The sequence below is a fragment of the Photinus pyralis genome, unplaced genomic scaffold, assembly GCF_008802855.1.
Source record: "Photinus pyralis isolate 1611_PpyrPB1 unplaced genomic scaffold, Ppyr1.3 Ppyr1.4_LG2, whole genome shotgun sequence".
NCBI lineage: Eukaryota > Metazoa > Arthropoda > Insecta > Coleoptera > Lampyridae > Photinus > Photinus pyralis.
Window position 1 is genome coordinate 2,704,639 of NW_022170403.1, and position 13,640 is coordinate 2,718,278.

The window sequence follows — 13,640 nt, forward strand, 5'->3', positions numbered from 1 at the left end:
CAATGTGAATTAGTCAGTATGTCTCTCACTTCTGCTACGTATATCGGTTCCAAATTGCAAGCTATATACCCATAGTGTGTGTCTTCGTTGACAATGCCGCTGGGACGGAAATAATTTTCTCCCTGGCAAACCACATCTCAGGGTAGTCTGGCCAAAATGATGGAAGTTTCATCTATATGCGACGAATCTCGGATTGGAACTCGGCGTTGGTGGATTGCCAGCTCCTTCTCTCATCGATTCGTTGGTCTACGGCATCTTGATCGCAGCTTATGGCGATTTATTCACGGTTTTCACGTTTCACTCGCAATTTGAAGTTTTCAGCATCACCAAGGACCAAAATACGCAAGTTCACGCCTTAATTACGTAAGCAGAGAAATCCCAAGGTCGTGGCCAAAGTACCACGATTATCGCCTTTCTCATATGTCACGGCCATCTTGGATTTTAAAAAGTAAGAATGTACTTAAAATTCTTTTCAGATCAAGCAGGCCGGGATCTCAAAACATCAAAACGCGACACAAAATTTTTTGATCAATTACACGTATAAACTATAATAATAATAATAAAACTGAAGTCAATCCGAGGACACACAGTATATAGGTATTACTTAATGTCTGAAATCTGCAATCCTTCGGTTTCTTTTAATTTTGTTGGCGTTATTTCACCTATTGGTCTGGTAAGTCTTCTTTTGTTTGAAATTATTCGTCAGTGTTGATCTGACGCAACCATTTTTGTTTTCCTTTTCTAAATGTTTGATAGTACCAAGTACAAACTTTTTTCAATCGAATTATTGCTCGTTCACAATGGATCCAATCTGTCAAAAAACTTTTAAGCTCATAGCAATGATGAGAACCGAAGGATGTAGGATTAAATTTTATTGGGTGAAGTCTCATGTCAATATAAAAGATAATGAACGAGCAGATGCGTTAGCAAAAAGGGCTATACAAGAGGGAACACAATATAATAAAATAATAACACCGAGTGATGCCGTAACCTATTTTAAGCACCAAATTTTGTTTACAAAATGGCAAAATCTTTGGGAAGACACCAACTCGGAGAAAAGCACGCAATATGCGACAATCCAGCCTCAGTTGATTCGAACTCACTGGTCGAGGAACGTTACTGTGAGTAGGTGGTATGCGACCACAATAGCTCGACTAAAATTTGGTCACGGGCAATATCCAGTTCATTTACATAAAATGGGATTGACAGATACTCCCAGTTGTGTATGTGGAGAACAAGGTGACCTTAATCATATTTTCCTTGGTTGTGTGAATAACGCTAATTTCACTGACAAATTACTTAAAGAAATATGCTGTCATAATATGGAATTACCAACCAATATGGTCACCCTATTAGCTTCAAATAACAAAAAAATCTACGACGCATTGGTGCAATTTTTGATGGAAGCTAAAATTCAAATTTAAATAAATAAAATCATTTATTGAAGAATACCTCTATCATAACATATTTCTGTTCGTCATCCTAAACCGTTCCGTGGTCTATTTATTGTGTTTGTCTGATTAAAAGTCTCCATGAAAGACCGCATGGAGTCATTTTGTTTCCATTCCTATTAGCCACATGGGCATCGATCCCGATAGGGCTAAATAAATAAAAAAAAAAAAACTTTGAAGTTTGCCTCGATAAAAACAATGTTTTGTAATGTTTTTCACTTTAAACCAACAGTCTGATCTAATCTTTTATTAATTTACTAGCAGTATCTGGAAATCGCAATACCATCGTTGCCAACCTATGGGGAATAGGTGTATCAAGATCAAGTTCATTTATGTGTTTATGTAGTTAGATATTTTTCTTTATAACGGGCGATCAAAAATGAGTTGCTGTCGAGTCGCCTTTGGACGTTCAAGTTAAGTACGATTTCCTGTGTAAACAAAAATTCCAAAGGCGACTCGACAGCAATACATTTTTGATCGCATAGTATATAATGGCACTAACCATCCTACCTATGCTACTTAGCGGAAACTGCATCCTAAAAAAAAGTAGGGAGAGCTTTGGATATCTCATAATAATGTAAACCTCGATGTCGATTGTTTTTGAGCCGACCTTTCTGCTTATATGATAGATAACCTCATATGCGAATGGATCATGGATTTCCATGAACGTTAGCTACTTTGAGACACGAAAGATGGGGCTTGAATGAGTTATGTCGCTACTGTACAGTCGCAAATGAATATTGGGTGTAACTCTTTAATAAGAGAATATAATTATGAAGAAGATAAAGAACGAGGTTATAGCTAAAACTCTTTAACCTACCGGCACAAATTAAGAAAGCACTTAAAATAAGAGTTAATTTACAACGAAATTACGCCCACATTCGGAGGAAGTATCAGGTAAATTAATAATTTATCAATTTTAAGGTCGGTGTTTTGCATTAACGAAACACTCTTAATAATGTCTGCTCTTTGCTTAAGTGACAGTTTGTTTAATTATAATTTTAATTGAACTTGAAAATATCTACATTCGGCGAAAATTTGATGTAACGCTGAACAATGAAAAGTCCGTAAAATAAAGTTTAAAGGGAAGCTTTTAGAAATAACTTTTGGAAGCTATCCGTTGAGGAGCACGTACGTGGATAATTAAATTAAATGAACAACTCCGTAAAACGTGTAAAACTAATAAACATTTTAGTTAATATATGTTAACAATTAAATCCAGCGTTCCACATAGGAATTGTATTATTTGGCGTAGCTTGGATTATAAAACGTAATCACCAAGGCATTAAACGTTATACGTTTGAAGAGCACAAACAACAAAGGTTTGCTAAATGTTCACCTTGAGTATAACCCACCTTCATTATTTATAAATGCCTTTTAACTATGGCTGACAGCTCTTTTCAAATTCAGGAACGGCGTGCTAGTGAATTACTACAATATTGACCAAGGTGTTGAGCACAGTGTATGATTAATTAAGTGAGCATTATTTCAAAGTTTCATGATTAATTATTAAGTGCGCCAAAATTAATTGCCAAGAACCCAGACCTTTTACACTGGAGAAATGGATTAATGCAGTACATTGTACTTCTGTAACTAACTCCGCCGTCTGTTTAATCATCATGTTTGCGATGCGACTTGATAGGGTTTCTAAATCTTGTACACTAAACGACACGGTCTTATTGGGTTGTTAGATATCACCCATTTTCATTAATTAAGGAAAATTGATTAATTAATTAGAGCTAAATAATGTTGGCTAAACTATGCCTATGGACGTTTTATTTGAGCACCTCCAATAACGATGGATCACTGTGTATAGGTTGAATTTCAATGTTCTTTGAGTGATAAATTAGGTTGTATTAAACGCAAATCCGATCATATTAGTCGAGGTTAATGTTTTGTTTCATAATTAATTATGTCTAATTTTGTCTAAATAATTGCTTGGTTTATATTGATTTGTAATTGTAACGTTATTTTGTGTTTGTAAGATAAGGAACTGGAAATATTTGCGTAGTATTTGTAAAAGTTTATCTCATGATATCTGGGATCGTTGCGATCAGAAGTTCCTTAAATGCGGCGTAGGCTAATTAGTTTCAAGATAAGCAGATGTTTTTTCGCCGACGTAAACACAGATGGTAGTTATTCGACGATGTAGTAATTTTGATAAGAAGGAGGGAAATGGTTTTTAATAAAAACGAACGGGACGTTATTGGAGGCTTTTTTGTGGGAAGACATAATCGTTTTTGTTTTTTTTGTTGGTGGGTCTTGCAACGTAGCCGCTTGTCTTTGGCAGTTTTGACGTTACCTAAGATCTTGAAAAGACAGTCAGTTTTGTCTTGACTGGAGCGTTTGCCTAAGCTTAAAAAAGGAGTGTTATATCTATCGTGCGTTTATCGCTTAAGTGAAGCCTTCCCTAGTACCAGTTAAAGTTAGTTTTTCAACGAGTCAATTTTATATCAGTAATTGCAATAAACCTAGTGTCACCTCAATCAAGTTTCAAGTGCACTTAAAGTAAAGAATTGAAGGTTTTTGTGTTTTTGTGCGTTTTGAAAATTTGAAAATCGCAGTTACTACCGGGTAATTTGGATTATTAACACTTTAAAGTATATAATTAAGATTTCTTTTAATTAAGTTGTTCTATCGATCGCTTGTTGCGGGTATTCGTCTTCTGGTCCTGAGTGCCTATTTTTCGAAATATACACTAAGTATAATTAACGATTAGACAGCTTGTAATTGGCCTTATGAAAACTAGAATATGTTAGGTGAGGTACACTGGTCAACTCATTGATGTGCGATGAATCTCTCCATTTCGGAAACGTTATAGTTGATTAAAATCAAATCAAATGAGTCACTACAGCACTCGTTAAATACATTAGTGAAAATCTGTTAACTGGAGTCTTTTCCAAATGAAAGTAAGCAATAATTGCTCTCAAAAGATAAATGAAAGGCAAAATAAAACGTATTTTCTTTAAATCCGTTTTTGGATGATATTAAATTATTGAGCGTGGAGGGTGGGGGGGGGGGGGGGGGAGGATTAAAAATTCTAAATACAAGTTTGAGAAAAAACACTCCTGGCTCCTTCCAAGTAAATCATGCCTTAACACAGTTAATTATGAAACACTATCATATTATTTTGTTACAATGTGGCCCACAACAATCATTGGTCTGTTTGAAATGTACTGCCTTTTTTAGGTAAGGGCCGAGTCATGCTTACAAGCAGGAAACTACGTACAATGTTTCAGGGTTAATCCCGTCTTCATTTCTCCAACAATTTATTAATGGGCAACCTAACCGTCGAAGATTTGGATGCTGGTCCAGTTTTAATTAAAGATAAAAAAAACTCGAGGTTGCCTCTGGTGCCTTTCTGGCGATCCTAAATAGTTTTACAGGACGTAGGCGAAAACCCTACACATTATTTAGTGACAATGCACACATGGGTAAAATTTTCTACAATGCCCTGATACGCAGGATTCTATAATTTCAAATGTAAGTCTGAAAGGTATACAGTGGAAATGTATTATCCCCGGAGCACCTCATCAAGGGGGAAAGCGGTATTAAATCCACTAAATTTCAATTAAAAAGGGTATTGAGTAATACCAAATTAACTTATGAGGATTTCAATGCAGTTTTAGTCTAGGTCGAATGAATCCTAAATTCCCGACCATGGTCTTCAATATCCTCAGACTCCTAACGATCTAAACCCTTTAACGTTCACGTCTTAATTGGTAGATTTTTTCAAACTAACCCAGCAAACACACTTTACGTTTAAAAACGGTTTTAAAGCGCTGTGAAAGGATAAATTCGGTATTGGTAGTATGGTGTACGTTTTGGTGTAGACCGATTTTATACCTATGTTTAAAATACGGTTTTTATTCATATGTATATAAACCATAGACTTCATTTTCTACGTTGATAATACGTATATAAATATCCGTTTTTGGCATTCGTTTTATAAACGTATATACCTAACACCAGTTTAATATACGCATATATGATATATGTATATAAATCGTACATCAATGGAAAATAATAAACGCATAATATTCCTACGAGAATACAGCAACATCCGCCGGACATTTATGCGTATTATACACGTAAACAACAAACGCTTTTTGTACGCAACTGTGTTACTAGGGAAACCAGAGCCATGTCTATGAGACTTGCAAGAAAACGCATATCTCTATACCAACGGGCTGAATGCTCAGTTCAGAACTTTTGCCTAGGTAAAGGTTTTTCGTAGGTATTATTAATAAGCCCAGTTTTAAGCAGTGTTGCACTTTGGTTCTATTCGAAGTCAGTCGATTACAAAATGTCGTAACAACTCAAAATGTTCAACTTGTCGTAAAAGCTCAAAATTTTTCTTCTTATGATCCTATGTCGCTAATATTGTTAAATAAGTATAATACCCATGTAAATATTAATTAAATAAATAGAGCTAGTGTTCTGCGTAAATGTAGATTTGCATCTACATTCGCAGAAAAAGAAAGGTGTATAGCTCGAGCTAGCTACCAGAGCCTTTTTCGACAATTTTCAATCTTTTGAAACTTGCAAATAAAGCAGATATTGAGAAGTTTTTGAAATTATTTAACGTCACTAGTATGTCTGTAATGCTGAATTTAAAGTGATAACATAATGCCATACATTATCTCATTTGATATTTATGTGAATATATTATCTTTTTTGGAGAATTTTCATGTAAAAGCTGCACACTCCTCACGTAAATTTAATACAAAGAGAACCGTCATTAAAATCCAATTTACATTTACATCATTTTTAATAGTGCCTTCAAAATGCAAATTGCACTCTTCAATTACATTCCTAATTGATAATCGATACTGTTCTTGCTTATATTTTAAATCTGATTACACATACTATATACATCCCTCCCAGTGTGGATAATGGTTTTATACGTCACGCTCTTCTAAAACAAATTACTTGTTACTTATTCAATTTATGAACACAGCAGGTAGAGGAACGAACGAAACGGTGTTGAAATAGGTTTCACCGTGTAACATTGGCATTCACCTTATTTGAATATGTCAAAAAATGTTTGATATATCCTATTACACCCGTATGAAAGAGAATAATTCTCAAAGGAAAATAAACGAAAGTTATTTCATTTTCGATAAAGGTATAGGATATAGCCGAACCCTTACAAATTGGTCAAGATACAACGACTAAGTATTTTATACCTACGTATTGTATACAACTTACAGCGAGCGATTAAAAAAATTCAGCAAGCGTCATAGTTAGCAATGGGAGTTTAATTGTGAACATACCATGTAACTGAGACACTAGTTTCGGAAGTACGATTCTACGAAGAAAATCTTCTGTTCTTGGGACAAAGCAATTCCACTGAATAAAACAGTAGGTACGCTAGAATCCACAACTCGAAATGAATTGACAGGTCCGTGTCTGACAATTGAACTGAGGTTCACGATAAACACCTTACCACTGTCAACTACGAGGCTGAACTTTTTAAATCGTTCTTTATCTTGTTATTATTGTTTAGGTTCTACTAAACATATATTCAACACTTCTTAAGTTTATACCTCTCTTAGCCATCTTGTGGACTAATGGCTGTTTGCACCGACAAGTTTAAGTGGAGCTTAGCAAGCGTAGCTTAAAATCCATGGCAACGATTATTGAGACAATGGTTGCCATGGAATACAACGTTGTACGGCACATACAAAAAACAAAAGTTGGAAACTGTTCCTTTCAACAGGATTCTGCACCCGTGCACGACACCCGACTCTGTACATGTGCAACTTTTCCATAATTTGGTCATCGTCGTAGCTTCTATGGTTTCGGAGATCACAATGATGGACACGCTTATCTTGGACACAGTGTATATACCCAATTTTAATTTCATGCAATTCGATTCATAAATGGCGGATATGCCCAGAGGGCATTTTGAATTTTGAATCTATTCACCCGAAACTCCAGTTGGCTTTTGTCGGTACCTACCCCTACTTCCGACGTTCCGTTCACCGAAAATTCGCTTTAGAACTTTTGGTCCTATCACCGAATAGATCTCGTCAAAGAAGACCTTCCTTTGTCGGTATTCAGTTTTGACGCTCCGTTCACTCGCAAATTGCATTTGCATTTTTACCCACCATCGGATAGATCTGGTGGAATTTCATTAAAATCGATTCATAAATGGCCAAGAAGTCAAAAAGGCATTGTGAATTTTGAATCTATCAAACCCAAATTTTGGCATTGCCTATCGTATGCTGTCGGCTATGCATATTTTGACATTCGTGCAATTCGGGGCATAATTAACGGAAATGTCAACATGGCAGTGTATATTTATTGATAAAGAATCCATCTGCAAAATTTCATCGTGAAAAAATCTTTAATTTATGTAAATCATGCTTCGTTTATATTTATATCGTTCGGTAAATTGTGCTTTACCGTTTTTAGTGCACTTCACATACCTATACCCATTGTGAATACTTTGTCCGTCTGCCCCTTCTTCAAAAGTATTCTTGACTGGTGGGTGCTACTGATCTGAAACCTGGGCCAATGATACTTCATAGTAGCAAATATCTCAGGTCGTTCCTCCAGATTTTTATGGATTAAAATAATCCATACTGGAAAGTGATAGTGATTTAAGACTGTGGTAAAATATTCCATGAAGTACTGTACAACAATATATTCATTGAAAATCTTTGCTTCGCCTACCTAGGTATATATTTGGCTAATTCGTACCGAAAACTGTTTGACAAAATGTCTTCGGCTCCCAATACGTAAGCTGTCCATAGTACGAATATATAGATCCTGTATTTTTAGTGAGCAGATACTTTGGAGAATGGTTCTTGGCTTGTAATTTTCAAAATCGTTTCCAATTTTATGCAGCATCTTAAAGGTACAGATCGCGTCATACATACCAGAACTACACCTTTTCCACTTTTATTCGAGAAACTATCAAGTTAATTTGAGAAAGTATCAATTGTATTTGAGAATAGTAAAATGTATTTGAGAAAACAACAAATGTAGTTCAGAATAGTGATTTGTATTTGAGAAGGCATCAAATGAATTTGAGGGTAGTAAATTGTATTCAAGAAATGGTAAAATTAAGTATTTGAGAATCAATAACAAAATCACATGTATAACATAGCCTGATGCTGCTGCTTCTGTTGCGGGACTACATACAGTAGCGGAATTATAAAAATTTGATTCTTAATTATAATTCATTAGGAATAATATTACATTCTGAAATACAATAAAATTAAATGATAATTTCTCAAATCCAACTGACTATTCTCATCTACTTTGACGTTTTCTCAAATACAAGTAACAATTCTCAAATTCAATTTACAACTTCTCGAATAAAAGTGGAAAAGGTGTAGTAGGTACCACAAGGTTCATGCTTCACAAAAAAAAATGAAACTGAATGTTAGCAAATACTATATATTCTGTATTACGCCACTGGCGCAAATAAAATATGTTCATGTGGTGAGAAGATGTCCCTGGATATCGAGTCATTGGCATTCTTCATTTTGAAACGCACTTCAGTTCGGAAGTCATACTCACCCTTGAATTCTACCCTCGTGTTTCTTTTCCAAGTTAAAAATAAAAACGATTGAATCCCGAATCATCATTATATTGGTAACCACAAAACAGTCAGAAACAATTAAAAGAACGGGTAACTGACTGGTAAATTCTCACTCTAAATCTCTTAGATACTAAGAAAGCGTATAATTAGTCCTCCTCTTCTTTAATTTTAATTACCTCCAAGTTAATTGGACGGTACCTCTTAAGTATTACCAAAGACTATAGGAGGATATAAAAATATAGATTGGTAATACCAAAGACTATAGGAGGATAGTCTATGGTATTACCAATCTATAAAATAGACCCCCCTTAATTAATCTCAACTTAACCTTTGAAGTTTATGCACAAAGGATGAAAGGACACGTGGCAACTTAACTATGAGTACATTAAATTACGGAATTATAATTTGTATAGGATATCTGGATACCTACGCTCTCCAAATTCCTTCTTTCAATAACAACACATAATGCAACACAAAATGAAATGGAAAACTTTCACTCTCTTGTACAAGAACTTAGATACTGTTGTGTCATTTCTCTAGGTACGAACAACACCGAAAGTGACAGTGAACCACCTTGTACTGTACAAATACGTGTTATTTCGGTCTGAATAGTAATCAGGACATGCTGTATGCCAGAGTATAATTCAATTATATATTTTATAAGCCCTCTGGGAATTTTTTTATTTCAAATAGACACAGAATTGGAAGAACTTTTGTTTTATCATTTTAATTTTGATTCCAGTTTCTTATTGTAAATTTAGTCGGTAGTTGTTTAATTCATTTAATTTTATTTGTTCTATTTAGTTTGTATGGTAAATTTAAAACGGGTAACTTAGGGAACATTTAATTGAAATTTTTACATAAGTTTAAAGTTTTATGTAGTCAGGTGTTGATAAAAGTTGTTATGGAACAAGAATTAATTGGTCACGTGCGGGATAAGCGATGCAGGTGTTTTATTTGTTTTGGCGGGGTACAGAAATTTTCGAGTGTCGCTAGGAGTAATGATTTTGATTTTATTAGTGGAGGTGGTTTCTGCTTAAATAGGATGAATGGAGGGTAAACGGGGCTGTCTTGGGATATTTTGGAAGAAAGCGTAATTGTCTGTGAAGGTAACTTCGGTACAAGTAGTCTAGCCGGCTATGCAATTGTAAAAAAAAATAAAAACCGTATCGTCCTCATGTTAGTTTAATGATACGGATACAAGTTTAACGTTGTGCAAGAAGTTTTTACACATGGAATTTCGGGTTTAAAAAGGAAAAAAACTAAACTGTAAAATTTTTAGCTAGTTAGGTAAGTGTTCGCTTCATTCAGGAAAACATATGATGTGTTACGGACGGGATGATCAGGTTTCTGCTTCCTCGAAAACACGTTTTTCCTTCTCGAAGTCCGTTGCAAATGGAAAACAAAAAGGTGTCTAAAATTTAAAAAAAAAACAAATTTCCTGGATCACAAATACAAACAATTTTTGAGCACTTCTTCGACCACAAGACAACCTTGAATTCATTGAAGGAGGAAAATAAACAAATCGCTAAGTTGGACAATTCCACTTCTACAGATTTGAAACCGAGTGACTTTTTCCACCTCCTAAAAAAGAGCAATAAAGGGATACCGATTTTCTGGCACACAAAACTCATTCCGGAATAAGCTCCAAAAACCGAGCCAAAAACAACAGTGAGATCATCGTTTAGCGAAGTGAAGGCTATCATAGGCATAAATGAATATGAAAACAGATAATTTTTTTACGAATTCATTCCAAAAGTTTTATTGTTAGACCTTGTATGCATAATACTACAAGATATAAACCAGATTGAAATGACAAAAGCTTATTCGATGACTAAGTGTAAAATGCAGGACTTTATGTCGTTGCAACGGTTCTCCCCGATAGGTTAAATTTAGAGACAAATGATGGGCAAAGTATACAAAGTAGGTTATTATTCAGTTCTGCTCTTTATGATACGGTGATAAATTTTACATGTAGCACTTGAATACTAAAGTCTCCTGAGATGAGAAATAAACTTTTTTTGGCAAACAAATAAATTTGGATTTTAAATGAACCGTAATCATGTCGACGTGTGTCACATCAAAATTTTAAGTTCCATTTTGTTGGGACATTTTTATACATAATATACCCTCCATTACATCCCATATATTTCCGCAAATAAATGCAATAAATTTCATTCGTATATTTTTTCCTGCCTAAGTTTATTTCATTTGGGTGTGGAGAGTTCGTCGCAGACGGATTATTTACACTTCTCAATATTAGATCCTACTTAAATAGTTTTATTTTTCTAAGTCGAATTTCTAAACGAAAGTGAAAAGTTGGAAACTTCCAAAGTTACTTTTATTAGTTCAAACCAATTGGATCAATTTGGTGCGTCGAATTTCACATGCTCCTAATGCTTTTAGCGGAATAGCATACGATACGTTGTTGCGTGCTATAGATCTATTCAATTAATCTCCCAGGATAATTAGAAAATTGTTATTGTATTGTAAAGGTTTCGATTGCAAAATGATATCTGAACTAGAACAATAATAGTATATTAAAGTCGAGATTAAAGTACAAGTGTCATTTGACGAAGATTGTCGCACGAGGTAGTTTGCCGCATAAGCCGCGTAGCGGCGAATGTGGCAAAAGCCGAGTGCGACAAGTAGACAAATGACACGTGTGCTTTATACTATTTTTTCTATTTCGACTTTTATTTTAAATAATAAATTATACAAATTATAAATATTGCCTTTAGACGTTGTTAGGTAATTGTAAACTATCATTCAGTGTATGTTGCTAATAGATACAGTTCATTTATTTTCACGTTGGCTAACCTGGTTCCTGTATTTTCAAACTTCAAACTTTTAATTATTTGGTCATAATTCCATTTTGCGGCAGTTCCAAGAGATCCAAGAGATTGCCAATGAAGCGACGTTAAATTTACTGCCTGTAAAATCGAAAGTAAAGTACGAGGAGTACAAAATTTTGGAAAACTGGCTGGCCGAGAAGGGAGTTCAAAAAGTAAGCAAAAATGTACTGCTGGCATATTTTACTACGCTAAGTAAAAATAAAAAAAGTTCTACTCGTTGGAGTATATATTCAAAATTAATCGGAATTAATACAATCTGTCAAGTTCCTCGTACGTTATTTACACTTTACACTTTACAGGTTATGTTTAGTTTTGATTTGACGGATACCGTTGACGGCAAAAAAGCGAGGGGTACCAATCCAACAAAATAAAAAAATAATACGTTTCTATTTCATTCAGCATCATTTCTGTCTAGAAACGCACGCAAACTGGGCCAATCATGTACGGTTTCGGTATTGTTTCCACATCGAAATAGAACAAATTAGTAACGCATACATTTAATCAGAGATGTGGTTAATCGTGTTCCTTCCCCATCCGTTGGATTTATGGAATTTGGATTTGATACCAACTCAGAGCGTCGATGTAAGCGTTGAGTGAAAAATCCTTCACTCAGCGACATGCCACCTGCCGGATGTGAACAATTCTCTACTCTACTAAGAATGTCTCCAAAGTAATGGAAAAATGTTTCAAATAAAAACTATTTGGTCTTTTATTTCTCAACACGTGACAATTCTTAATTATGTGCATCTTCTCTTGAATAAAACGGAAGGTAGGTAAGTATTTTTGTCTAAATTACAGAATTCCTAGATGTCCACTTATTTGAAACTAGCTTGCCTCTTTCTTTTTTTAGGAATATTTAGTTAATAAAAAGTTTTTCCTCAAAAACTGAATATAAATACATTATAACTATTGTTTAGGTAAAAAAATATTTATCATTTCTCCATAATAATCTACTCCATTAAAACAAAATTTTAATTTCCTTCAATTTGTCATTAAAAAAATTCACAGATTTCGCAATCCATGCATGATGCAACCATCGGAGACATTGGAAATTAAAACCGTACAATGCCATCAAACATCAGCATTTCCAATGCTAAAATGATGCCCCCTACTGCACTGTGTGGAAAAAGAATTGGTTTGAAATTCCAAATGTTGCATTTTCCTCCAAAAGAAGGCGTGAAACTACAACTTGATAGGTAAGGCTTCCAAATTTAATCAATTGTTTCAATTTGTCTCTTCTATAACTATACCCTCAAAAGGGTTGAATTTATCCAAAAATTCTTTTTGTAGAAAATAGACTTGCACCAACGATAGCTGAATTAGAAAGAGGACGAGGTAAATTACATTATCCCTAAATTGTCATCAAAACTGATAATACGTGTGTAGGAATGTATGCCAAAGATACATTTTGAAGGAGTACAAGGGCACAAAGCAAAGTTCTGAGCCAAGTTAAACAAAATGCACCAAAAAAGAGATGTGCGCGTAACACAATTTCTTTGAAGGAGAAATTTCCGTTGGAAACAAAATTTTCATTAACGTTCTAATGTGTGACACAGTTCAATCGTCTTTTGTTGCGTACTATCAAATATGGACCGTTAAGAAGAGTCCTTTCCAGCGTAAAATAATAAACTACTTATACTACAGAAACACAGAATAAACTCCAGAAATTACATACCTACAGAACTCATATATACTTGAAATCAGGAGTCTGCGGCCCTGCGTCATTGATTTGTGAATCAATTTTGGACATATGCAGACATACGTTAAAACACTAACCAG

At 34.6% G+C, this 13,640-nt stretch overlaps 1 protein-coding gene and 1 long non-coding RNA gene across 2 annotated transcripts in view; one reads left to right on the forward strand and one right to left on the reverse strand.

Moving 5' to 3' along the window:
* Positions 1-13,640, reverse strand: part of LOC116163087 (alkaline phosphatase-like) — a 29,338-nt gene that overhangs the window by 6,448 nt on the left and 9,250 nt on the right. The window lies entirely within an intron of this gene.
* On the forward strand, positions 12,892-13,537 carry LOC116164813. Its single transcript, XR_004144004.1, has 3 exons — positions 12,892-13,057; positions 13,152-13,196; positions 13,248-13,537. It is a non-coding gene; the product is annotated as an uncharacterized LOC116164813 (long non-coding RNA).